Raw genomic sequence first — 6,000 nt, 5'->3', positions numbered from 1 at the left:
TTTCTTTTAGCGATGCATGATCTCCCATACATTCTTGTACTGCTATGTGTAGGCTCGATATTACAAATTCCAATGGAACCACAGCTTCAAGGCCATACACCAATTGAAAAGATGTATTTCATGTACTAAACTTGAGTGTGGTTCAATATGCCCATAAGGCTACATTTAGTTTCTCTACCCAATCAGAATGCTTTGGTTCTACTACCTTGGTGAGGACAATGCATAATATTTTGTTGGTGGATTCGTCTTGTCCATTCCCTTGTGGGTAGTAAGGTGTGCTCTTTCCGTGGATCACCATAAAGCCAGACGAGTTCTTGGATGACTTCATTGACAAAATGTGTGCCTCTATCTGACACAATTTCAATGGGACATCCAAATCGGGTAATCACATTGCCATGGGATTGTATATGTCATCATACAAGATGACGATGTCATTCGCTTGAATACGGGTGATGCCATTCTTGCTATGATGCAGATTGAGGATATGGTAAAAAGTTAGGGTTTGCAAGACCTACATTCATGGCACAAAAAACCTCATTACAAGACACAAAAGGGAAAGATAGGGGGGAAGATAGAGGCCTTTTTGGAGAGAGAGAGAGAGAGAGAGAAAGAGACAGAGACAGAGACAAAGACATAGACACAGACACACACATACACACACACACACAGAGACAGAGAGACAGAGAGACAGAGATAGAGACTGACACACACACACACACACACACAGATGGGAGTGTGTGTGGGGGGGGTTAGCTTTTCCCAAAAGCTTGTTTTTGCTGTTTTTTTAAAGCTTGTTTTTTTTTTTTTTTTTGAAAAAAAATTAAAAAGGGGCCATATTTGTTGCTCTGGGCACCAAACATGGCCTTTTTTTTGTTATTTTCTTCCCAAAATTGTTTTTTTCCCCCCAAAAATGACAAAATTTGGAGTAAATTTTTTACCCCCTTGTAAAGATGGCCGTATTTGAAACTTGTGCATAGATCTAGTTATGCCATTGATTTTCCTTCAAAAAGTTTGGAGATCGGAGTTGCTATAAAAATCTATGGCTGTTTTACTGTTTGGAAAAAATTCTATATAATTTTTACTAGTTTTCATGTTTTTCTCTACGAGCTTGCTTGCCTTTCAGATGAATCACCTACACCTATTCTTGCATCTTCACCCTTACACCTATTCTTGCATTAAATACTCTCTCTCTCTCTCTCTCTCTCTCTCTCTCTCTCTCTCTCTCTCTCTCTCTCTCTCTCTCTCTCTCTCTCTCTCTCTCTCTCTCTCTCTCTCTCTCTCTCTCTCTCTCTCTCTCTCTCATCCCTCTTGAAATGGCCAGCCCAATTGGTGCAGGGTCTAGCAACCTCAACGAAGTGCAGATCTATTTGAACTCCCTCTCGTCAAAGCCAATGATACAATATGCAAATGGCGGAACCATTGTGCTAAGTGAGGATGACCCCATGATAGGCAAGGGCATTTGTGTGATGGCCATCACACAAGGAAATGGCCGCCTATAGACTATGCAAGTGGAAGCCATTCGGGCGAGTGGATTGGGGCAGTTATACAAGGTGAACACAGAGTTGTCACGTGACTATGTGTTGGAGAGAGGAAAGAGTGCACCTGCCCATGCTCCACCCACAATAGATCTCACCCGAAGCCCAGCCAATTTGAGGCAGAGACCATGCGAGTTGGACCCGTCATTTTGAGCGTGAGGGAAGGTAGCCATTGCACAAGATACACCCACAATAGATCTCACGGCTAGCCCAGCAGGCGGCCCGAGAGCTCGAGGTCAAGTTCAAGCCATGTTCAATAACCATTAGGAGGCCATGGCACGATACTGATCGATGATGACAATGATACAGTAGCTGCAATGGAGGGTCCTCAAGCAGTCATTATCATGTCATCATACATCAGGTCTTCTAGGGGACGTCATCGACTGCTTCATCAACTATTGCACAATTCAACCACAGTGGAGAAGTTGATGGAAGTTCCAACAATGTACAACGGGAACATTGCATTCAAACTACTGCCCATGCTGCATGGAGCGAGTACAATGGACGGCATGGGGAACAAGTATGATGGCCATTGCTGGACGAAACCAATTTCGACAAAAATGACATTTCCTGTGGCAAAGTTCTCATCCTAGTAGGTGTGGGGGGGAACTAGAGTGTACAAACTCCCTTTACTCCTGCAGGTCGATTAATGGATTGTTGAACCACATTGCATGGATAGGTCGATCCATAGCACACCCATTGCTGAGAAATTGAGTTAAAGAACATTGACTATGTCTCTTTGATTGCATGTTATAATCTTCTCTCATCTGGTGTAGGAAAAATGAATAACAACATTCCAGTTGTTGGAATGTCTGCTACTACTGGCTTGGGAACCTTCTGTTTCTTTTGCAAAAGGTCCCCCATTCTTTTGAAGCAATGCGAATGTGTGGCATACTATGTGATGGCGGGGCCCAAAATGATGAGACTCTTTTTCCATGTGGGCATGCACAATCACGAGGTGCAAAGAGGTATCTGTAGAGCCCACATAAAAGACCTTAGGTGCACGGTTGAAGAGATGGTGAAGGAATTTAGTGCAATAGGTCCTAGACACCTACAAATGGTAGTTGCAAAAAAAATTGTCTCAAGTGCCCTCATCCGCGACCCCCGGGCGTCTCCCTTATAGATAATGAGTTGATGGAAATGCTTGAGGAGTTGGAGCCTCTTGTTGTCCAAAGGCATAGGTAAACCATACAGGGCCAACCCAATGGCAACTACACGCAAATGTGTTTTCTTTGCATTCTTAGAAGCAATGTAACGTGTAGTCGAATGGACAACCTCACTCAGGTTCAAGCATATGGTATGTGGTGTTCGCGCTAAAAGTGATGAAGGCATGGAGTCCAGACTCCTGAAGCTGAAGCAAAGATGTTCTTACAGATTTTTCCATGGGAGCCTCTTCCCCAGTCAAGCGGTCAATGATGAAAGTAGATGCTTTATCTTCAAGATGTCCACAACAGGCCTACTTCGGGGGTAGATCTAGTGAACCGCATGCGCCACACTAGTGGTGGAGATCTATAAAATAGCTAGATATATTTTGACCATGTAGGGCATGTATGCGCGTGGACAACCATGGCTACTCACATATATGATCCAAGGTAAGGAAAATGCTAGTATTCCTACATTCCCTCCAACACTAAAAGGATGATGCTTATGCCTAACTTTAGCTGTATGATACAGCATCTAAGAGTTGATGATTGTTGCCATGTGTGAGATGAAAGAGGAGGACACTGAGGCTCAGATCCTTTTTTGGTTAAAGCTATATGATGTCATGGACAAGTGTGGGCACCCCATTGTGGAGTTTAAAGGCTTCATGGCAGACGAGGCTAGCGTGAGCTGGAGGGCAGTATGAACAGTCTTCAATAATGGACCAGAGAACGTGATGCATGGCTGGGAAAGGTCTTTCCTTTTCCATTGGGAGAAAAGCCTATAGATACACACCTCCCAGTACGTGCATAGGAGCTTCCAAGACAAGCACAAACACCTATGTTGATTGTGGAGGTGTGCATCAACAAAGGAGGATGCAACCACACAACAAAGGTACATTTGGGCTTGGTGGGCCACAGGGAAGGTTTCTGATTCAAACATCCCTGTGATGGATTATTAGGGCTGAGCTGGTGGCATGTTCGATGTCCACGTTGGTGGAAGTACTTTATTGGTGTGAGTGTCCATTCACAAATACATTTCCCACCAAATTTTGCAAACGAACCACTCATTGTACTTCACTCTTGATGGAATGCAGAGGACATATCACACGTGCCCACGAAAAATCTTGTTGAGCCTGTACATGCAAGTTGGTTGGCTACCGAAGGATTTAAGGGGACGTTGAATCTGTACAATTCTTGTCAGTGACTTGGCCATTGCGTTGTTGCAAAGCACCAAGAGACACGCATTCATTAGAGGGAAGTACCATGTTGGTATAGTCCCTAGCCCTAGTGCAGAGAACCTTGTGAGGCAAGCTCAGCAAGGGAAAATCCCAACCCCTATAGCAATGTCGAGGATGGTGGAGGGTGTCATAAGCGGCACTCCTATCCATTAAGAGCCTGAATTCAGGGGTGACAACATAACAGTGGCTTGTAAGCATAAAATCATCAATAAGGTGACAAAAGAGGAGGAAAATGTCACTCACAGACCAGAATTTGTGGCAACAAACCAGCCTCGCAAGAAAGGAGTAAGAAAGTTAACTTTGAAAGCGCAGTGGAACAAGTGGAAATGGAGCCCATGACAGTCGATACATCTCTCGAGAAGGTGGTGGAGATTGAATTTCACAATACCGTATGGGCAATTAGAAGGATTCCACAACGTAGCAAAGTGCAATGTCAAGGATGGCTAGGGGCACAACAAGGGAAGTGCAAGAAAAATATCAAGAACACAGTAGTAGGAGTGCCACTTCCATCCTTTTGGGGGATGATTGAGTGGTCCACCTTGCAAGGGCAACCAAGCAATCAAACGGGGTCGCGAAGGCAATGCATGTGGCTCGGCAACAATGACCATGTGGACCATACCTTGAATATATGCTCCTCAATCAAAAATTCCCTAGATAGAGCTCCACAAGTATGGCCAGTAGCTCGCAAAACGAATCTCACTGAGGATAAGATAAGCTCTCTAGAGACGGGAGGATTTGTTCTACACAAAGTGCCAATAGAGTGTCATTTGAATGCATTTGCACTAAGATATCGACCGGGAGTCTCAAAAGTTACAGCTACAAGGATCCATTCTGCCTTTACTCTAGAAGCAACAGTAAAGGACCACTTGAAAACCTTGAAATAAGAAGTTTTCAAGATAGAGACTGAAAACTCTAGAGTGATGGGGGAAAGTTATAATGTCGACGTTGCCAAGAACCCAACATGTAGTTGTTGGGATTTCATGGATGGAGTGATGGAGAGGAAGGCATTCCTTGCATGCAAGCATTTGTATTTTGTGTACCTCCGCGTGTTTGGGATGGATGCCAATGTGAACATGTTCATACACCAACCCATGCTTTTAGATGACAATTTGTAAGTCATTTTTGGCAACAAGAGAACATTTCCCAAAACCCCAAATATGTAGCAAAACTATTTATTTGCTTTTTTCCTTAGAAGATAATTCCAGGCTAATTCCAGGTGCAATTATGTATCATACACCAATATCCTGGAGAAATTTGGAGTATTGTGTCCTTTGTAATGTTGGGTTTGATTCACCAAAAAAATTTGTGATTAGCATGGACTTGAATGCATTGCTTGTTCTTCTTTCATAGAAGTATTGTTGTTCTTAATGGTTTCTTCTTCTTACACAAAACTGGAGCACAAACCCTAAACCATCATTGTTAATTGGCCAATGATTGCAAAACCCATCATGAAAAAATAGAATGCCGTGTACAATTGCTAAAGGACCACTTGAAAGCCTTGAAATAAGAAGTTTTCAAGATAGAGACTGAAAACTCTGACATATAATACCAAAATCAAGAAAGTACCCAATTGGAAATTGGTTAAACCACCTTTGTGCATTTTTTATTAAAGTACATGGGTAATAATCCATGTATTCTTCATTTGTCATGGCTCCATTTATATGATAAACCTACAAGAAACTTTGAAGATGATTGTGTCTTCCTCATCAATACACTTGAAATTCTAAATTTTTACCTTGATATTGGAACAGGTCTTGGATTTCTCTATTTGTTCTAGAGGTACCTCCACTCGATTTGCTCCATACCTTGAGTGAACATATTGTCCACTCGGAAGAACAAGATCTCTAGATCTCCATCTGTTGTACCTATCCAGCCTCATGTGTATGAGGTCATTGTTGACCAATATGCTCATCCATAGGAAGATTTTTAGTTCTTAAAGGTGCATGTTGATTTACACTAGTAGCCCGGATAGGATTTCTGTCTGTGGCTATAGGAACTCATGCAAATTGACTTAACTATTCCATGTTCATCCTTTAAGGTACTCAGTGGCATCTTTCTCCATCGAAAGCATGCTCATCTTCTTGT

The 6,000-nt window shown here is 42.7% G+C and overlaps 1 pseudogene; it reads left to right on the top strand.

The window, feature by feature from the left end:
- The first annotated feature begins 1,313 nt into the window (after positions 1-1,313).
- On the top strand, positions 1,314-3,034 carry LOC147883578 (uncharacterized; annotated as a pseudogene).
- Positions 3,035-6,000: the final 2,966 nt, after the last annotated feature.

This window comes from Dipteris shenzhenensis, chromosome 28 (assembly GCF_047967505.1).
Source record: "Dipteris shenzhenensis isolate YYH24624 ecotype China chromosome 28, Dip_SZ_1.0, whole genome shotgun sequence".
Taxonomy (NCBI): Eukaryota; Viridiplantae; Streptophyta; class Polypodiopsida; order Gleicheniales; family Dipteridaceae; genus Dipteris; species Dipteris shenzhenensis.
Note: the sequence above shows the minus strand (reverse complement) of the source record. Positions and strands in the feature narration are given on the sequence as shown.